Source organism: Nycticebus coucang, chromosome 17 (assembly GCF_027406575.1).
Source record: "Nycticebus coucang isolate mNycCou1 chromosome 17, mNycCou1.pri, whole genome shotgun sequence".
Lineage (NCBI taxonomy): Eukaryota > Metazoa > Chordata > Mammalia > Primates > Lorisidae > Nycticebus > Nycticebus coucang.
The window spans coordinates 55,976,199-55,997,593 of record NC_069796.1 but is presented as its reverse complement, the minus strand read 5'-3'; the positions used below and the strand labels follow the sequence as shown (position 1 = coordinate 55,997,593).

Sequence of the window (21,395 nt, the reverse complement as noted above, 5' to 3'; positions counted from 1 at the left end):
GAGCCTGACTGCATTAGCCCATCCCGCCTCCCTGGACGCATGTCTTCTGAGGGGCTGCACTGTCTTCATCCTGTCCAGTGGCTTCAGCTGTCTTCTTGCTTCACAGTGATCCTCATGTCTAGGTAGGCAGCCCTTTGTCCCTGCTACACTCAAGAAGAAGGCTTACCAGATGGGCCACGTTGCCCAGCAACTCAACCTCTCGGAGACCCAGCCACAGAAAGCATAGGGCTTGTCACCTTGTAGACACCTCTGTGGCTCTTATTATTATCCTTTGAGTCACAGGAGTTCCCTAGGGTCAGAGCTTAGAGGAGGAGTGCCCTGAGCCAAGTGATCTCTTTGGCCCAGACCGAGGCCCAGGAACAATGCTGGTTCTGCCAGTTTGCTTTCCTGGTTTAGCTAGAACTCTGCACTCCAGTATCCCATTTTACTGTTACATCCTATGCCATTTCATCTTTGCAAATAAAAACGCCTGGCTTTCCCCTCTGGCAGAACCTGATTTTAATGAGCAAGTGCTGCACTGTGGCCAGAGCAGGTACTCAGGAAAAGCAAGTTGGAGCCCTCCACAGGTCTCTCAGCATGTGAGAACCCGGGCCCAGTACTGAGCAATGTCTGTGGTGCTGCAGCATCAGAGACCTAGCAGGGCGGTGCCTGAGTGGCAGGTGCAGGAGAATGTGGTGGCTCTGCCACACATGTAAGAGGGCTGAGACTCCCACCTTTGGCAAGACAGACAACAGTGCTCACAGAGCACTTCCATGACTCTGCTGTCTGCCACTCAAGAGACTCTTTTTTTTTTTTTTTGAGACAGAGCTTCAAGCTGTCACCCTGGGTAGAGTGCCGTAGCATCACAGCTCACTGCAACCTCCAACTCCGGGGCTCAAGCGATTCTCTTGCATCAGCCTCCCAAGTAGCTGGGACTACAGGCACCTGCCACAATGCCCGGCTATTTTTTGGTTGCAGCTGTCATAGTTGTTTGGCGGGCCCGGGCTGGATTCAAAACCGCCAGCTCAGGTGTATGTGGCTGGTGCCTTAGCTGCTTGAGCTACAGGCACCGAGCCGAGACTCTCTTCTTTTGACATGTCTTTGCTGCACAATTTCTCCTCTGTTCCTTCTATTCTCCTTAATCCCTGCTCTACTCCTAGTGTTTATAGGGCTCTTTGCACCATTCCTCTGGCAAGATTGCAGAAGAAAGTGTTTGAAGGTAAGGTTCAGGTATCTGATACCTCGGTCTGTGTGAACTTGAGCAAAGCACTTCATATTTCTGTGCCTCAGCTTCCTTGTTACCAAATGCGGATACTAAGAGGCACCATTATTGCTATTATTATTATTATTGGTTGAGACAGAGTCTCATTCTGTTGTCCAGATAGAGTGCCATGACATCAGCCTAGCTCACAGCAACCTCAAACTCTTGAGTTCAAGTGCTAATCCTGCCTCAGCCTCCCAAGTAGATGGGACTATAGGTACCTGCTATAATGCCTGGCTAATTTTTTTAGTTTTGGTTGAGACGAGGTCTCTCTTGCTCAGGCTGGTTTTGAACTCCTGAGCTCAAGAGATCCTCCCACCTTGGCATCCCAGAGTGCTAGGATTGTAGGCATGAGCCATTGTGCCCAGCCATTGCTATTATTCTTGTAAACAATAAAATAAGGTTGGTCATGGTGGGTCACACCTGTAATCTTGGCACTTCAGGTAGCTGGAGTGGAAGGATCACTTGAGGTCAGGAGTTTGAGACGAGCATGGGCAACATAGGAAGATCCCCCCACCCCATCTCTACAAAAAATAGAAAAAATTAGCTGGGTGTGGTGGCATGCACCATCATTCTCACCTACTTAGGAGGCTGAAGCATGAGGATTGCTTGAGCCCAGGAGTTTGAGGTTGCAGTGAGCTATGATGTTGCCCCTGCATTCTAGCCCACAGAATAGAACGGGACTTTGTCTCAAAACAAAACAAAATAAAACACTCCTCCCCCCTCCAAAAAAAAAACCTCTAGACCAAAAAAGAAAACAACAAAGAAACAAACAATAAAATGAGTATGGGCCAGACACTACGCTAACCTCTGGACAATCCTTTTTGCATTTGATGCTTCAAGAGCTCTAAGAGGAAGGTACTGTTATTAGCCTCATGGCTGGGAAGAGGAAGCTCAGGTACAACAGTGTTGAGTAATTTACCCAGTGACAGAGCTAAGCAGCTCTGCTTCTGAACCTAAGTGTCCTCACTGCAGAGCCACACTCCCCGCTGTTCTCCACTGAAAGCAGACTTCAGCATGGACAGAAGGAGCTCCTCTCCAGCTGGCATGTCCTGGGTAAATTTGAGAGTCCTAGAGAAGAAGATGTTGAGGGGACTGATGGGGAGAGGGATTAAGCTCAAAGGAGATGAAGTTTTCTTTTTTAGCTATTGATGGAACCACTTAGCACAGCAGCCCATAGTTTCATGGCCTCTGAGAGGTATCGCAAAGTTTTTACTACTGCATAAAGTATTTTTATTACAAGCCAGTGTGTATATTACTCCAGTGCTTTATGTTTGAATTGGACTTTAGGAAAGGTCCAGAAAGGCATTAACTTGCTGCAAGTCAGAGGTCAGATGGAAGGCCCACTGTAGAGTTGATGCCAACGAAAGACGGTATGTTTACCAGGAGCCACGGGAACTGAGCCAGGTAAGTATGTAAGAGAGGATGGTCTGTACAGGAAGGTTTGTCCAAAGGGGACAAAGGGAGCCATCTGGTAACTGGCTTTGTTCAAAGACATTCATGGTATTATTTTTCCTTGTACTGTGATAGTGTGGTTGTATTAGTTACTTATTACTCTGTAGCAAATTACTCCAAAGCTTATGGCTTAAAACAATACATATTTGTTATCTCATGGTTTCTGTGGATCAGGATTTCAGGAACAAATCTTCCGGGTGCTTGCTGCTGGATTAGGATTGCTAATGAAGTTGCAATCAAGTTGCCTTTTTTTTTTTTGAGACAGCCTCAAGCTATCACCTTGGCTAGAGTGCCCTGGCGTCACAGCTCACAGCAACCTCAAACTCCTGGGCTTAAGTGATTCTCTTGCCTCAGCCTCCAGAGTAGATGGGCCTATAGATGTCTGCCACATGCCTGACTATTTTTTGGTTGTAGTTGTCCTTGTTTGGCAGGCCCAGGTTGGATTCGAACCCACTAGCTCTGGTGTATGTGGCTGGCGCCTTAGCCACTCGAGCTACAGGTGCCACCTTTTTTTTTTTTGAGACAGAATTCTATCCTATACTCTGAGCAGAGTGCAGGGGCATGATAGCTCACTGCAACCTTAGACTTGGACTGTGAGCATCCTGCTGCCTCAGCCTCTGAAGCCACTGGAATCACAGGGACTCGCTGCTGTGCCCGGCTGGGTTTTTCAATTATTTTCATGAGTTGGGGTCTCACTCTTGCTCAGATAAGTCTAGAACTCCTGAGCGCAAGAAGTCATCCCACCTCAGCCTCCCACAGTGCTGGGATTACAGGTGTGAGCCACCGTGCTCTGCAAAGTTGCAATCAAGATGTCAGCCAGAGCTGGGTGTTGTGGTGGGTGCCTGTAGTCCCAGCTACTTGGGAGGCTGAGGCAAGAGAATCACTTAAGCCCAAGAGTTGGAGGTTGCTGTCAGCTGTGACCCACGGCACTCTACAGAGGGCAACATAGTGAGACTCTGTCTCCAAAAAAAAAAAAAAAGATGTCAGCCAGGGTTGCAGTCATCTGAAGGCTCAACTGGGGCTGGTGGATCCACTTCCAAGATGGCAGTCTCACCTGGCTCTTGGCAGCAGTCTCAGTTCTTCACCATGTGGACTTCTCTGTGGGGCTTCTTGAATGTTTTTATAATATGGAGGTCGGCTTCTCCCAGAGCAAGGGAGAGCAGGGTGGAGGCCATATGGTCTTCTATGTCTAGCTTCAGAGATTACATGCTGTTGTCTTCTGAGTATCCTGTTGTTTACACAGGTCAGCCCTAATCAGTATGGGAGGGGACCACACAGGACATGAAGACCATGAGGCCCTATTGGGTTGGCTCTCACAGTGTCATCATAGCTGACTTTTTTCCTATCATTTGGAAGCCTCTGGAATTCAAAATTATTCAAAATTGTGCTGTAAGCACTCAAAAGTTGAGAACCATTCATCAAATGGCTTGATTTTGACTGGACCTGTCTATGGTGTTTTGTTGGGGGGCATGACTCTACCGGGATGGCTCCATCAGAAACAAAGCCCTATAACCCGTGACACTGAGAATGCAGTGCCAGGTGACAGCAAGGTACAGGAGTTAAGAGCATGAATTTTGCAGCCAGATAGGATTGGGTTCAAATCTTGACTCCCCTATTGATGACTTGGGGTCTCTGGGCAATTGGCTTAACCTTTCTGAGCCTCAGTGTCCTTGTATGTAAAATGAATTAAGATCCCCTCACAGGGTCATAGGGGAGGTGGAATACAGAATGGCAGAGCTACAATCCTGGGAGTCAGGTGCTCAGCCAATGTTGACCCACAGATTTATTATTAATAATGACAACAAAAAGGTAATAGCTCATTTTCATTGAGCTCGTATTATTGTCAGTCTCTGAAGTTTACAGCAGTTAAGAACCTTGCCCAAGACTCAGCTAGGAGAGCTAGGACTCAATTCCAGGTCTGTTTCCAAAGCCAAACTGATAACTTGCTCTTTTCAGTTAACAGTAGTCTGTAATGACCTATGCTTTACATTTACATTGTTCTACCTCCTTCCCTTCTCTTCCTCTTTTTCAACTGCTTAGCAGTACATGGACATACCATAATTAGCTAACCATTCCCCTTATTGTTGGATTCTTAGTTTTTAAGAAACAATGAAGGTTCAGTGAGTATCTTTGCTGTCAAGGCATTTGTCCAGAGCTCATTGCTTGCCAGGGACTGTGACAGGTACTTGATGTATGAGCATCATTTAAGCCTGTAATTAAGTTTTGTGCAGTGGCAGTATTGTAGCCAATGAAGTTATCCGAGGCACAATTATTGCTAATTAAACTTCTAATGTACCTGACACCAGGTGCCTTTTAAGGACTGAGAATCCCCTGCTTTCTCAATCCTGAAGTTTTTCATGGAGTTCCCAAGAGCACCTTTCTTCCTTTGCGGCAGGTTTACTTGACAGACCAGGGAGGTGGACTTGGAGTCACCAAACCCAGGTTTAACAAAGGAAGGCCCTTGGTAGGTTATCCCTAGGGCATGACTTACCAGGCATGGCCCTGTAGCAGTCAGGACTGGCTGGATTATGCTACAGTAACAAATAACCCCAAGAGAGTAGCCTCAAACATTCATTGTGGGACTGTGGTGGGCTGAAGTGTGTCCTCTTTATTTCAGGTTCTGAGTTGATAGAGCAGCCACCAACCTGAGCATTGCCAGTGGTCATTCCCGAAGCTGAGAAGAATGTAATAAAATGCATACTGCTCTTAAAGCTTCCCCCTGGAAGCGACCCATGTTACTTCCTCTCACATTTCTTATTTTTTATTTTTTCTGGATAAAGCAAGTTACATAGCTACACTTAACTGAAAAGGGGTAGGGAAGTGCATCCTACCTACCTACCGTGTACCTAGAGCAGGCACAACTGGAATATTTGGTGAATGGCACTAATGACCACCAAAGACCTTGCACTTTGCTAACCATTTAGAAAAAGAATCCAACAATTCTAACATGTCTTCAAACAATTAAGACCAGGCCCGAAGTGGCTTAGCATTGTTTACTGGAGGCAAGATTACTCTTGGGCTTAAGTGATTCTCTTGCCTCACCCTCTCAAGTAGATGGGACTACAGGCACCCGCCACAATGCCGGGCTATTTTTGTTGTTGTTGTTGTTGGTCTTGTTGCAGTTGTCATTGTTGCTTTAGCTGGCCCAGGCTGGGTTCGAACATGCCAGCCTCAGTGTACGTGACCTGTGCCATACCCACTGAGCTATGGGCGCCGCCCAGGCAAGACTCTTGCATCTAAAACCTCTTTTTGCCTGTAATCCCAGCACAATGGGAGGCTGAGGCAGGAGGATTCTTCAGCTCAGGAATTTGAGACTTGTCTCAAGGAGACTGCCACCCTGACTCAACAAAGCAAACAAACAAAAAACCCAGTGGGGTGCTGTGGCAAGCACCTGTAATCCCAGTGACTCAGGAAGCCCACAGCTGGAGTCTGAGGTTGCAGTGAGCTGTGATGACACCACTGCACTCTGCTCTGGGCATATGGTGAGACTCTGTCTCAACAACAAAAATAAAAAATTAAAAAATTAAAATTAAAATTAAAATTAATTAAAATTACTCTCTCTTTTGCGGGAGAGTAATTGGTGGGACCACACCTATGGTGCATCTTACAAAGGTACATGTGAAATTTACTAGGTGTAGAATATAAACGTCTTAACACAATAACTAAGAAGATTCCGTGAAGGCTATGTTAACCTTTTTGATGAAAATATTTCAGATTGTATATAAAACCAGCACATTGTACCCCAGGATTGCATCAATGTACACAGCTATGATTTAATAATAATATATATATATAAAATAAAAAAAAAATAAAACCTCTTTTGCTCTCTGAAGTCCAGTTGGCCCTGAATCTCAGAGACCTCAGGAGATAGGAAGAACAGAGGAATGTGGGCCAGGGGGATGGCTGATGGCCCTGGTGACCAGGGTTGGACCTCTGAATTGAGCACCGTATTAGCCCACAAAGTGACTATGTGTCTGTGCCCTTGGGCAGTGGAAAGGCTATTTGATTTCTGTGTGATCTCAGACAAGATATCAGGAAACATCCTAAATATATGTCAAAGGGGAATAGATATAGTGGCTAGAACTCTACATACCAAAGAGAAAAGATTCAAAGTTTATATTTATTTACCCCAAAAGCATAATGTTGAGAGGGAAAAAAAGCAAGTGTAAGAATGATATGTGCAATTTGATCTCGCTTGTGTGATTTTGAAACACACTAAACAATATCACTCATATTGTTCTTTGATGCACGTGCTACATGTGATAGTGAATGTGGGGCTTTCAGGGAGTTGTTGGGGTGGGCTGGGATGGAGAATGTAGAGACAGTGTGGACTGCAACTTCACTTGTAATTAGAAATATAAAACAGGCCAGCTGAGGTGGCTCACACCTGTAATCCCAGCATTTTGGGAGGCTGAGGCAGGAGGATAGCTTGAGGCCAGGAGTTTGAGATCAGTCTGAGCAAGAGGGAGACTATTCAGGAGGCTGAGACAGGAGGATCACCTGTTTTTGGCAGTGGACTCTTTGATCAACATGTGAAACATTGTGAGAGACCCTCCCAGGGTGTCAGAAGGCAAATGAGGACCCTGAATGTATATATTTTGGAGACAAGTTCTTGCTCTGTCACCTGGGCTAAAGTGCAGTAGCATCATCATAGCTTACTGCAACCTCAAATTCTCATATGCTGGGGCTCAAGTGATCCTCCTGCCTCAGCCTCCCAAATAACTAGGACTACAGATGTGTGCCATCACAACTGGCTAATTTTTCTATTTTTTTGTAGAGACAAGCTCTTGCTACGTTGTCAGGCTGGTCTCAAAATCCTGGCCTCAAGCAATCCTCCCACTTCAGCCTCCCAAAGTGCTAGGATTATAGGTTTGAGCCATTGCGCTGGGCCTGTAAATTATATTCTCTACCTCATTGAATCCTCTGAACAATTCTATATCCTGGGCATTGTTACTACCCCATTTCATAGATAAGGCAACTAAGGCTCAAAAAGGAAATGGGTTGTTCAAGGTGCTCTCAACCATGACCTTCAACTTCCTTGCCCTATATACAGCTCCTTGGTTTGGCAAATAGACTCAGACACACCCCCAGTTTGGGGTGCTTCCAAGTTGGAAGGAAAAGGCAGGATTTGAAATCTGGAAAATTGAAGAGACAGGCAAATGTGATACATGCCCCCTCTTCCCTTTTCTGTCCAGATCTGGATCAATTCTGTCTCTTTCAGTACATCTCCATGGACTCCATAGGCCACCCTGGTCTCCTGCTGTTTGCATCCATGAATTTATGTCCTACCTCTGCTTTTCTTTGGCTGTGATGAGGGATGAGTCAAGATCCCTCTTTGAGATGCATTTTCCCAACTGGAAAATGATCTCCAATTCTCTTTCAATTACAGACTTAGAGGATTCTGGGATTCTGGACTTTTCTTTTTAAAGAGAGCCTTGAATCCTTATGCTCAAAAGTACAGTCCCTGCCCCATCCAATCTATCACCAAGCTCTGTACCCTTTCTGACTACTGCTCCCCATAGGCAGGGTCCAGGCTGAATGATCTTTTAAGAGCACATGGGACCAGGTTGTTGCCATGCTTCATTCAAGAGCCTTTGTGGCTCTCTTTATTTTTAAAGACAAGAATCCTTAATGTGGCTTCCTGGCTTTCAGGTTATTTTTCTCTATCGCTAGCCATACTGGCCACACAGCAAGCTTTCTCACTTCAGGCCTTTTCACATGCTGTTCCCTCTCTGTACAACACTTTCCCCCATTCATCCTTTCCATCTTGGGGACAGCACCTCTTCAGAGAGGCCTTCTTTGACTCCCCAGTTTATTTTGTTTATTTTTATTGTTTATTTTTTTAGAGACAGAGTCTCACTTTGTTGCCCTTCGGTAGAGTGCCGTGGCATCACAGCTCACAGCAACCTCTAGCTCTTGGGCTTAGGCGATTCTCTTGCCTCAGCCTCCCAAGTAGCTAGGACAACAGGCTCCTGCCACAACGCCCGACTATTTTTTGTTGTTGTTGTTGCAGTTTGGCCGGGGCTGGGTTTGAACCCGCCACCCTCGGCATATGGGGCCGGCGCCCTACTCACTGAGCCACAGGCGCCACCCCACATGCATCCTTATAAGCAGGAGGCAGAGGGAGATTTGACACATGCAGAGGAGAAGGTAGTATGAAGACGAAGCTGAGAGAGATCTGAGGATGCATGGCTGCAAGCAAAGGAAGGCCAGCAGCCACTAGAAGCTGAGGTGGCAAGGAGTGGATTATCCTCCAGAGGGCCTGGAGTGAGGGCAGCTCAGCTGCCGTCTTAATTTTGGCCCTGTGATATTGATGTAGGACTTTGGGCCTCTAGTACTGTGAGAAAATAAATTTCTGTTATTTTAAGTCATCAAGTTTATTGTAATTAATTACAGCAGCTTTAGGAAACTAATAACACACGATCTGTATCCTTTCTCCCTTTCATTCTTCTTACGGTTTTTATTTCCTTCAGGGCACCCAGCTCATTCTTTCATTTGCCAGCCTCTTTTCCAGCTGGGTAAGCCCACATGACTAAGTGCTGGCCAGGGAGATAGATGCAGAGGTTGTGAGGCTTTCTGAGAATCAACATGTGCCTTTTTGCTCTCTTATCCTTCCTGACTGCTTTCTGCCTGGAATGTAAGTGTGAATGCTGCACCCTAGCAGATATCTTGGGAACATGAAGTACAACAGAGCCCTCCATCCTAGCTTCCCTGAACTGCTGAACCAACGGCAGTGGCTACTACCTCCAGACTTCTCATTATGAGAGGAAAGTAAACTCTTAGGTGCTTATACCCCTGTGCTCCATAGTACTAGCAATTGTTCACACTCCCCACTGACAAATATTTCTTATTATTACATCTCATACCATCTTTTAAACATTTGTTTAATATTAATATTATTATTATTATTGTTATTTTGTAGAGATGGGGTAGGGACTTTCTATGTTGCCTAGGCTGATCGCTCAGGCGATCCTCCTGCCTTCACCTTCTAAAGTGTGGATTAGAGGCATGAGCCGTGGCACCCAGCCCATCTTTTTAATATAAACCATCACAATGTGTGATATCTGTAATTGTGTATTTATTTGTTTAATGTCTGCTTCTTCTGCTAAAATGTAATTTCTGTAAGGGCAGAGCCTTTGTTTTGTACATACCACGGGGCCTGGTCCTCAGGGAGGAACACAATGAGCATTTATTGAATGAGTGAGTGAGTGGGTAAATGACTAAACAAACGTCTTCCCCAGTGAAGTCTCAGACTCCTTACCAGACAAAGATCACACTTGACTCTCTTCTTATCTCTAGTGCAGCCCTGGGACCCAAGTGAATGTTCCTGAAGTCCTGATTAAGTGGAATGGAATACAGATAATTGAAAATATCTATTTTTTTCCTTCCTCTGGGTTCCAATCTGCCCTGTGGCCTGGCAACAGTAGGTGCCCAATGGAGGTTTATTGAGTGAATTGGTAATGGCTTGGCCCTGACCAGGGACAAGAAGGTTTGGGGATGGCATTTTGGCTTTGGACATGAGGCCCTAAATCTCCATCCACCATCAGATTTGCAGAACAGGCAAAAGCCAGCTCTGAGGTCAATTACAGATATCAATCAACTATGCCTGATTTAAATTCCTGGGAGAAGAAGCCCAGAGAGAGACAAGGACTTGCCTGAGGTCACCAGGGAGGTTGACTGAGCCAGGATGAGCCGCTGGCCCTCAGTCCATGCCCTTTCCTTGGTCAGTGTTTTTGTCCCTGCACCCTGCCACCTTCCAGGTAGAAGGCAAAAGGAGGCCTGGATGTCTAGGGGTTCCCATGTTCCAGCTAGAACATCATCCAGCCAGAATCCACCCCACCTGCTTCACAGATAAGTTAGCTGAGGCACTGTGAGTCTATAAGTCTTGCTACATAGGGAATTTCCAGGGCAAGAAGTCTACACCAGGTAACCCCAGCATGAAGCTTTTCCTATATTCAAGTACTAGTTCTCAACCAGCCCAGAGTGAATTTAACTTCCACAGATTTAGTATTTGTTGTGTATACTTTCTCCATGTTAGCAGTTCAAGATGTCTGAGAAATCTGCTTGGCTGACCATGCGGGTCCTTCAGGTGAAGAAATTGGAGGCCCAGAGCATCCCAGGGTCTAGTTCAGACTCACACAGTAGTCAACCACAGCACACCAGGCCCAAGGACTTTTGAATGAATGGCTCTCCTGGCCCCTGTTCAGCCCCTTGTGGTTTAGCAATTGCCTCTAGCCAGCGGCCGAGGAGGGGAGACCCAACCCTGGCAAGGGCACCTCCTTCCATAGATGTAGCCAGTGCCTTGAACTCACCTCACAGTTCTTAAAGTTTTTGGTCTCAGGACCTCTTTATTTTTTTATTTTTTTGTAGAGACAGAGTCTCACTGTACTGCCCTTGGGTAGAGCGCTGTGGCGTCACAGGGCTCACAGCAACCTCTAACTCTTGGGCTTACACGATTCTCTTGCCTCAGCCTCCCGAGCAGCTGGGACTACAGGCTCCCGCCACAACGCCCGGCTATTTTTTTGTTGCAGTTTGGCTGGGGCTGGGTTTGAACCCGCCACCCTCAGCATATGGGGCTGGTGCCCTACTCACTGAGCCACAGGCGCCACCCAGGACCTCTTTATTTTTTATTTTTTGAGACAGAGTCTCACTATGTCACCCTCTATAGAGTGCTATGGCATCACAGCTCACAGCAACCTCCAATTCTTGGGTTCGAGCAATTCTCTTGTCTCAGCCTCCCAAGTAGCTGGGACTACAAGCGCCCACCACAACGCCTGGCAATTTTTAGACATAGGGTCTCACTCTGGCTCAGGCTGATCTCAGGCTGTGAGCCCAGGGCAATCCACCCACCTCAGCCTCCCAGAGTGCTAGGATTATAGGTGTGAGCCACCATGTCCAGCTCAGGACCTTTTTGTACTCTCAAAATTTGTTGAGGACTTCAAACAGCTTGTGTTTATGTGGCTTATATCTATCAATATTTACTGTATTCAAAATTAAAATGGAGAAATTTAATAGAAATTAGTGTAAAAATAGTAAAAGACTACATGTTAACATAAACAATCTATTTTATGAAACGTAAGCATATTCTGCATCACAAAGTCCCAAAGTTGCAGATGCTGGCACCAATATGGAGAGAATATACTTTTACACTGTTGGTGGGACTGCAAACTAATAGAGCCTTTTTGGAAAGAAGTATGGAGAATCCTCAAAGAACTCAAATTAGACCACCCATTTGATCCCAAAATCCTGTTACTAGGCATCTACCCAGAAGAAAAAATCATTTTATCATAAAGATATTTGCATTAGATTGTTTATTGCAGCTCAATTTACAATCACCAAGATGTGGGAACAACCTAAATGCCCATGCAGGAATGGATTAACAAACTGTGGTATAAGTATACCATGGAACACATAAAAAGATGGAGACTATATCTTTTGTACTAGCCTGAATGGAGTTGAAACATATTCTCCTTAGTATCACAAGAATGGAAAAGCAAATATCCAATGTTCAATATCCAATATGAAGCCAGTAATACACACCCACATAAGAGAAAAATTCGATTCAATTCAAGTTGGGGGGAGGTGGAACGAAAGAAGGGGAGAGGGATTGGTAGTGTGCTCCCATTTAATGGGCACAAGGTAAGTGTCTATAGCACAACTATAAGAGGGACTCTACCTAACAAACGCAAATATTGTAACCTAGTTGTTTGTACCCTCTCATTAACCTGAAATTTAAAAAAAAGAAAAATAAGCATATTTTCAAAACAAACAAAAAAATTAGTGCAAAGAAAAGCACTGTTGGCTCATGCCCATAGTTCAGTGGTTAGGACGCCAGCCACATACAATGGGGCTGGTGGGTTCAAACCTGGCCGGGCCTGCTAAACAACAATTACAATTGCAACAAAAAATAGGTGGGCGCCTGTAGTTCCAACTACTTGAGAGACTGAAGCAAGAGAATTGCTTAAGCCCAAGAGTTTGAGGTTGCTGAGAGCTATGACGCTATGGCACTCTACTGAGGGTGACATGGTGAGACTCTGTCTCAAAAAAAAAAAAAAGGAATAGTAATGTTGTACATTTTTTCCAAATGTCTTTAATATTTGGCTCAATCAAGGACAGCTAGATTCTCATATCTGTGTACATCATATGATGTGTAGCCTGCAGAACTCCACCTTACATGAATGAGAGTGAAAAAAGCAGGCTCGGCGCCTGTGGCTCAAGCGGCTAAGGCGCCAGCCACATACACCTGAGCTGGCGGGTTCGAATCCAGCCCGGGCCCGCCAAACAACAATGACGGCTGCAACCAAAAAATAGCCAGGCGTTGTGGTGGGTGCCTGTAGTCCCAGCTACTTGGGAGGTGGAGGCAGGAGAATCGCTTGAGCCCAGGAGTTGGAGGTTGCTGTGAGCTGTGATGCCATGGCACTCTACCCAGGGTGACAGCTTGACTCTGTCTCAAAAAAAAAAAAAAGAAAGAAAAAGAAAAAAGCAGATAACATCTCATTTCCTGTCATTCTATCTCATACCTTATCATGAAAATAATTTTGCTTCATAGATCCCCTAAGAAGGCCTCCTGATCATACTTTGAAAATCACTGGTTTATACTATTGAATCAATCTTCACAGTAACTCTGGAGGATAAATCCTGTTGTTATTCCCATTTTATAGATGAGCAAAGTGAGGCTCAGGCAGGCAATGAGACTCACTCAAAGTCGTGCAGAGCCAAGATTTGAACCCAAGTCTGTCAACCTGGTATTTGGGCTTTGTTTTTTTGAGACAGAGTTTCACTCTGTTGCCCTGGGGACAGTGTTGTGGTATCATAGCTCACAGCAACCTCAGACTCTTGGGATCAAGTGATTCTCTTGCCTCAGCTTTCCAAGTAGCTAGGACTATAGGCGCTTGCACAACACCAGGCTAGTTTTTCTATTTTTTAGTACAGATGGGATCTCACTCTTGCTCAGGCCAGTTTCAAACTCCTGAGCTGAAGCAATCCACCCACCTCGGCCTCTCAGAGTGCTATGATTACAGGCACCGTTCCCAGCTGGACCTGTGCTTTTTAACAGCCACACTACTCCAGTTCCTAGCTGATAAACACATGCTCACACTATGGGGAGGACAGGATTGGGGAGCCAGAGGTTTGGGGTGCCCTGAGGCAGAAGGTTGATTCAGTGTTGTGGTTAGCAGGGTGGGCTCAGGGACATGCTGCCTGGACCCGCATCCTGTCTCTGCCCTATACTTGTTGTGCAACCTGGGGCAAAGTATCCAACTTCTCTGAGCCTCAGATAACCCATCTGTAAGATGTGATAATAGGATGTCTACATCACAGGGGCCTTAGGAGGATTAAACACCAATTCATGTAAAGTCTAACAGTGCTCAATACATATTGTATATAGTACATGTTTTTAGTTTGTATAGATCTGAGACCAAGACCATGGACATGGTTTCCCCGAAGTTGGAGAGAAGCAGTTCCAGAAGGCAAGGCCCAGGGCAGGGAGAAAATGGGTGACCTGCAGGGGAGGGAGGCCTGTGAGACTGGGGACATGCTGCGACTAGCGGTGGGCAGAGGCTAGTGCTCTACTCCATGGATTTCAGGCGTCCAGGCCAGAAGTGGAATGTGGTCTGCCCCAGGGGACAGGTGCTGAACCACTTGCCCACTGAAGATGAGTCCAGACCTCCAAATGTCCATCCCAGAAAGGCTACCAGACCACCTGTCTCTCCTGACTGGTCCAGGGAGTGAAGCCATGAGCTCTAGATCCCTTTTTCTCCTGTCAGCCAAACTACAAAAATATACCCGGGACCATTAGGGACCATGTTGCCAAACGATCTCAAGCACCTCTTGCCAAACTGCTTCCTTATCTTTTTGGTTGGTAAAGAACCTGAGTCCCAGAGTGGCAACAGGACTGCCCACATTGCACAGCAAGTTGGGGATAGAAAGCCTAGACCACGTGGCATCTACTTCAGGTAATATGTGCCAGGCCACACCACCTTCCTTTCTCAGCATCTGCTTTAGAAGGTGGCAGCCCTGGAGCCTGACTGCCTGATGGGAGTCTCAGCTCTGCCACTTCATGGTTTTGTGGTTTTAGACAAGATGCTATGACCTCTCTGTGCCTCAATTTCTTTACCTATAGAATGAGAATAGTAATTTTACCTTCTTCTTTGGATTGGATTCTTCTTGTGTGGATTAAAGTGACTAGATCCATGCAAAGAACTTTAAGCACTTAATATTGATAGTTGACACTGTCACTGTCATTATCATCATCATCAAGCTCTTGAACACTATTAGGGGACACACTGGGGGTGCTCCTTGTAGAGGGCCCATTCTGCTTTGGGTGAGGCCTTGGGGAGGGATGGATAAAGGCAGAGCTGGGTTTTGGCCTCTGCATGGAGACTAGTTCATTGTGTGATCTTGGAGACAGCACTTGCCTCTTTGGCCCTCTAGGTCCCCAGCTGAAACAAGGGGGATAGTCTTTACCAATTATTTTCTGTCATACTTCTAGTGTCATGGCATTTCTCCTACAAAATGGCCATGTACATTTGCACGGCCACTCACTGCAGGATTGTTTATTAGGTAACAGTAGACATTTAAACATGTCTCGATGTTTTTCCTCATTACAGTTTTAAAAATAAGGAATTAGGCCAGAGGTGCCGGCTCATACCTGTAATCCTACCACTCTAGAAGGCTTGAGCTCAGGGTTTCTAGACCAGCCTGAGCAAGAACAAGACCTGGTTTCTACTAAGAACAGAAAAACTAGGCTTGGTGCCCATAGCACAGTGGTTATGGTGCCAATCACATACACTGAGGCTGGTGGGTTCAAACCCGGCCCAGGTCAGCTAAACAACAATGACAGCTGCAACAAAAAATAGCCAGGCATTGTGGCAGGTGCCTGCAGTCCCAGCTACTTTGGAGGCTGAGCAAGAGAATTGCTTAAGCCCAAGGGTTTAAGGTTGCTGTGAGCTGTGACGCCGCAGCACTCTACCGAGGGTGACATAGTGAGAATCTGTCTCAAAAAAAAAAGAAAGAAAAACTGGGTGGGGGGGGTGTTGTGGTGGGCACCTGTAGTCCCAGCTACTCGGGAGGCTGAGGCAAGAGGATTGGACAAGCCCAAGAGTTTGAGGTTGCTGTGAGCTATGATCATGCCAGGGCCCTCTACCCAGGGTGACAGAGTGAGACTATTTCTCAAGTAAAGAAGAAAGGGGATTAATAGCCTTAAGCTGAAAACAATCCATGCTCATCAGCTGGTGAAGGGACACACAAGCTATGGTAGGTTATGCAATGGGGGACTCCTCTGCAATAAAAACCAGTGAACTCCTGGCAATGCAACAAAGTGGATGAATCTCAAAAATATTATATTGTGTGGAAGGAGACTTATCCCAGAATATGCACTGCATGATTTCATTGATGACATCACGAAAGGGGAACTTTACACTCAGGGACAGAAAAACAGTTCAGTGGTTGCCTGGGGCCGAGTGTGGGGGTAGGAGATTGATTGCAAAGGGGCCTGAGGGAACTTTTGTGATGAAGGTAATGTTCTAGACTTGATTGGAGTAGTGGTTACACATCTGTATAATTTTGGAAGCTCATTGAACTGTACTCTTAAAATGGGTGACTTTTATTGTATATAAATTACACTGTAATAAAACTGATTAAAAAAACAAACAAACAAATGATGATTCACCTGGAGGAAAGATCTGAATTTGTCAAAGGAGTAGGCTACGGGTGGCACCTGTGGCTCAGTCGGTAAGGTGCCGGCCCCATATACTAAGGGTGACGGGTTCAAACCTGGCTCTGGCCAAACTGCAACCAAAAAAAAAAAAAAAATAGCCGGGCGTCGTGGCGGGCGCCTGTAGTCCCAGCTACTCGGGAGGCTGAGGCAAGAGAATCGCTTAAGCCCAGGAGTTGGAGGTTGCTGTGAGCTGTGTGAGGCCACGGCACTCTACCGAGGGCCATAAAGTGAGACTCTGTCTCTACAAAAAAAAAAAAAGGATTAGGCTACATCTCTAGGTACCAATCTGGAAAGATGTCCTCTTTAGTTTGCTCTCGGTTTTGGTTTTGAGTTTTTTTTTCCTAATTTTTTTTAACACATTAGTTATTAAATGAAAAATAAAGGCGAGTTGTGTAATGACACTGATGACATTGATATTGAGAGCCCATTGGGTGCTTCACATGCATTATTTTGTTTAATCTTGACAATATCATGTGAGGTTTTATAGGTGAGAAAACAGGCTCAGAGAGATTAAGTGATGAGCCTGGGTGTGAAGCTAAGGAGCCACAAGCCTGGGACCTGGGACATGCTCTGAGCCCCTACACAATGCTCTGTTTTATGATCCCAATTCATTAAAAAATGACGATGTTAGTCTATGTGTAGCAAAAAATCTAGACAGATGACTCCAACCTGGGCCCCTGGGATTCTGTCTGAAAGATGAATTTATAGGGACTTTCACTTTCCAAATCTTCTGTTTCTGTTATGTTGCAAGTGATTGCAACATAACATTACCTTTGTAATCAAAGAAAGCAATGTACGTTAAAAAAAAGTAAAGTACTAAAAAATATCTCTGTCCTTTATCTCTTTTGCTCAGTACCTGGACACCCTCTTCTCACTGCTCCCTGTCCCGGATGGAACCACACGCCTGTCCGGACCCCTAAGCCCCACTGATAAAGACCTGAGCCAGCTGAGCCCCGTATCAGGCCTGAACAGCCCTGCAGTCCCATCCATCTGGGAGGGTGGGTCCTGTCCCAGGAATCAGCAGGCCCTAGGGCCCTGGAGATAACAGGAGTTGCAGTGGGAGGAGTGATGACCAGCCGGAGATGGTATGGTGAGCTGGGACTCTCGGCTAGGCCTCTCTCCACTGGACATACAAGGCCACCAAGACCCAGAGAAGGTGTGACCTGCATGGCCCACATGTGTAGACCTGGCTCTGTCTGCTGTGTGGCCCTGGGCACATGTCAGCCCCTCTCTGGTCCTCAGGTTTTCAGGGGATTCCTTGGTTCCGGACTGGTCCTGTTTCGGGAAGTAAGGGATGGGCCCTGAAACCATCCATGGGCTTAGCAGTATAGATGAGATGTCCCCAGCCTCCAGGTCCAACCCTCAAGCGGATAGATATTTGGAGACCCAATACAAACATATGACCACAAGCATATTCACACATGCCAGCCTGGGCACGCACAGGTCTGTGGGCCCCAAGGACAAGCTGGGCCAGCTACCCCTGGCCAGGCCAAGGCTTGTTTACATGTCTAAAGGTCGGGCACCAGCTGCCAGGAAGGGCCTCAGCTGTGAGAGTCTGCAGCTGTGTTCCCAGGATGCAGATAACCTGAGTCCTGGGAAGGGACCAGCAGTCCCTGGAGAGGGTGGGGCGAGGACACCGAGGTTGCCCTCTCTGGTAGGGCAGCATGTCAGCTCCACTGTTGTGGGCCTGAGCTGGCACCTCAGTGTCCTTCCTGGGCTGCTTCTATCACCCCTGCTATCTAGGAATGCCCCTAGGCCAATTTGTCTGGTTTCCTTGACCCTGTCCTGGCTCTGTACTGCCCACCATGTCTCTTATACCACTGGGTGCTTTATAGGAGAGAAAACAGGCTCAGTTTCCTCATCTGTAAAGTGGGGAGAACCATAATCATACCTGACAGGGTGCAGCGAGGAATGAGTGCGCTAAGGTGTGACACGGTTATCAGGTGAATGGAAGGGACCCAGTACAGGGGTCTCAATTTTTAAAGATAGCTCTGTGTTCTGGAAGCCCCCAACTCCCAGAGTAAGAAGGCTTAAGAAATCTCCCATCTGACCTTTCATAATCACTGGGTGGAGCCTGGAAGTCCCATCTGTCCCCTTTGGCTTTCTTCTCTGTTACATTTCCCGTTTTCTAATCCTACCTCCTCCCCCCAGCAGCAGGTTCACTCTCCCCATTCACACTGCCCCAAACAATGAATCCTGCATACTTCACAAAAGTAATTTAGGGGCTTCTAGTCTTGTGGTGATGGGGCTTACACAAAAACCTTACAGAGTGGCATCTGTTCAATGTGTGTGCCCACAGGCACAGCTTGGGGGGGACACTCAGCTGGATTCTCTGCCTGGAAAAAGATTCCACCCCTACTCCTGGCCATGCAAGCACTTGATTACTGACCTGTAAATAAGAGGGAAGCACATTTCGTTTTAAGGTAACTCACTCTATCATTCAACTGTTTACTAAATTTTTATATTTGTTTCAGGATAACCTAAGGGTATAAACAACCAAGTCACAATATTTGAATTTGTTAGGTAGAGTCCCTCTTGTAGTTGTGTGCCATGCACCCCTACATTGTGCCAATTAAGTGGGAGCACCCCAAATCCCCCTCTTCTCTCCTCCTCCCCTGTTCCCCCTCCCCCACCTTGAACTAAATTTTTCTTTACATTAAATTGGGGAAAAAAAAGTGAACATTGATAACCTCCAGGACTGGCAATGTCATGAGGAAATAGGCTCCCTCCCACACTGTACTTGAGAACTGAAATGAGCATGGCACTGGGGGGTGATTAGAACCTTTATCAACACACAACACACGACTACATGCTCCCCATAACACAGAATCACATTCCCGGGGATCCACAGACACACAGACAGAAATGCCAGCACAGAGGCATCTATCTGTTCATGGATGTTTCTGGAATCATTTTTCTTTGTTGTTGTTGTTGTTGTTGTTTTGCAAAAGTACAAAATTGGTGGGGCGCCTGTAGCTCAGTGGTTAGGGTGCTGGCCACATGCACTGGAGCTGGTGGGTTCGAACCCGGCCTGGGCCTGCTAAAACAAGCAAAAAAATAGATGGGAGTTGTGGCGGGCACCTGTAGTCCCAGCTCTACTAGGGAGGCTGAGGTGAGACAATTGCTTTGAGCCCAAGAGTTTGAGGTGCTGTGAGCTATGACAGCAATTAAAAAAAAAAAAAAAAAAGGACAAAATTGGAAGTAATTCAGAAGACTATTCACAGAGGGTTGAATACAGATGCCAAAAGGTACAGATCTTTTGGAATATTTCCAAGATTCATTGGTAAGTGAGAAAAGGCAAGCTGAATAATAATATATATGATTAGAATTTTGAAAACACAGACATAAACAAAAGTGCTCTCTCGGGAGGTGCTTGTGGCTCAAGGAATAGGGCGCTGGTCCCATATGCCGGAGGTGGCGGGTTCAAACCCAGCCCCGGCTAAAAAAAAAAAAAAAAAAAAGTGCTCTCTCTTTCTAAAACAAATACATATAAATAAATACATATCTATATTTACATCTCAAATGAGGCATATTGTCATAAAAAGGTTCTGGAAGTATTCGCCTCAAGTATTTAATTCATGCCATTTTCTATATGTGTGACTTTGGGAAGTGACAACTCTTCAGCCTCAGTTTTCTCCTTTGTAAAGTGGTAATGACAAATCTTAGGGTAGTGACAACAAACAATATTACTAACTTATTGTAAACACACGAATCAATTGTTATATAAGATACATTCTATAAATACTTGGGAAAATAACACAGGAACAAAATTTCAGCTAAATTTTTATTTTCAGGACTAAATTTTCAGGAAGCTTAAAGGCTGACTCGTCTCTCTGTCTGTTTTTCTGCCACCTAGTGGTCACAACTGAGAAAGCATATATCTGAAGGCTTGCCTGCCATCCTCTGCGACACAATTTATTGAGGGTCTACACTCTCTCAGGCAGACTTAGAGGCTACGCCTTTTCAGTTTTCTCATTTCAAGAAGGGGGGTAATAACGGAACAGACCCCACAAGTTTGTGAGGATAAAATTCAACAGTGCATATAAAGTATTTAATGCTGGCTGTAATATAAAAGGATGCTCTAGAAATGGTGATTATTGATATTTGCACACATAATCTTGTTTAAGAAATCCATATTATACCCATTTCATGGATGAGGAATTTGAGGCTCAGAGACGTCCAAGTAAATTACCTGAGGCTACTCAGCTAACTGGAGGGAGGTCTGAGATTAAAATATGCCACCCTTAAGATACTTAAAATCTGGGGCAGTGCCTGTGGCTCAAAGGAGTAGGGCGCTGGCCCCATATACCGGAGGTTGCGGGTTCAAACCCAGCCCTGGCCAAAAACTGCAAAAAATAAATAAATAAAAAAAAGATACTTAAAATACTTAAAATCACCACCCTTCCACCCTTAAGATACTGTCTCACGTGCCCATCTGAAAAGGAGTTGTAAGGAGCTATTTTTACCACCTCTGGTACCTGAATTTTGGATTCCATTGAAAAATACCCAGATGGGGCTGGGCAAGGTGACTCATGCCTATAATCCTAGCACTCTAGGAGGCTGAGGCAGGAGAACTGTTCAAGCGCCGGAGTTCAAGACCAGCCTGAGCAAGAGAGAGACCTTTTCTCTGCAAACAATAGAAAAATTAGCTAAGCATGGTGGTACACACCTGTCATTCCAGCTACTCAGGAGGCTGAGGCAAGAGGATTGCTTGAGCCCAGGAGTTTGAGGTTGCAGTGAACTATGATGATACCACGGCTCTCTAGCCAGATGACTGAGCAAGACTGTCTCCAAAAACAAAACAAAACAAATCTCCCCAGAGTGTGCACCTGCCTCTGGGCCATGCAGCTGGGCTGCCATAGGTAACCTTAAGGCTCCACGGGCTCACATGACTGTTGGCAGGATTCAGTCCCTCCACCTCTTTGTCCGCCTCTCCAATGTGGCAATTTGCTTCAACAAAGCATGCAAGCTAAGAAAACTGAT

General features: G+C 45.8%; 1 pseudogene; it reads left to right on the top strand.

Annotated features, from left to right (window-relative positions):
• The first annotated feature begins 4,914 nt into the window (after nt 1–4,914).
• LOC128569464 (uncharacterized) lies at nt 4,915–5,069 on the top strand (annotated as a pseudogene).
• The last annotated feature ends 16,326 nt before the right edge of the window (nt 5,070–21,395 follow it).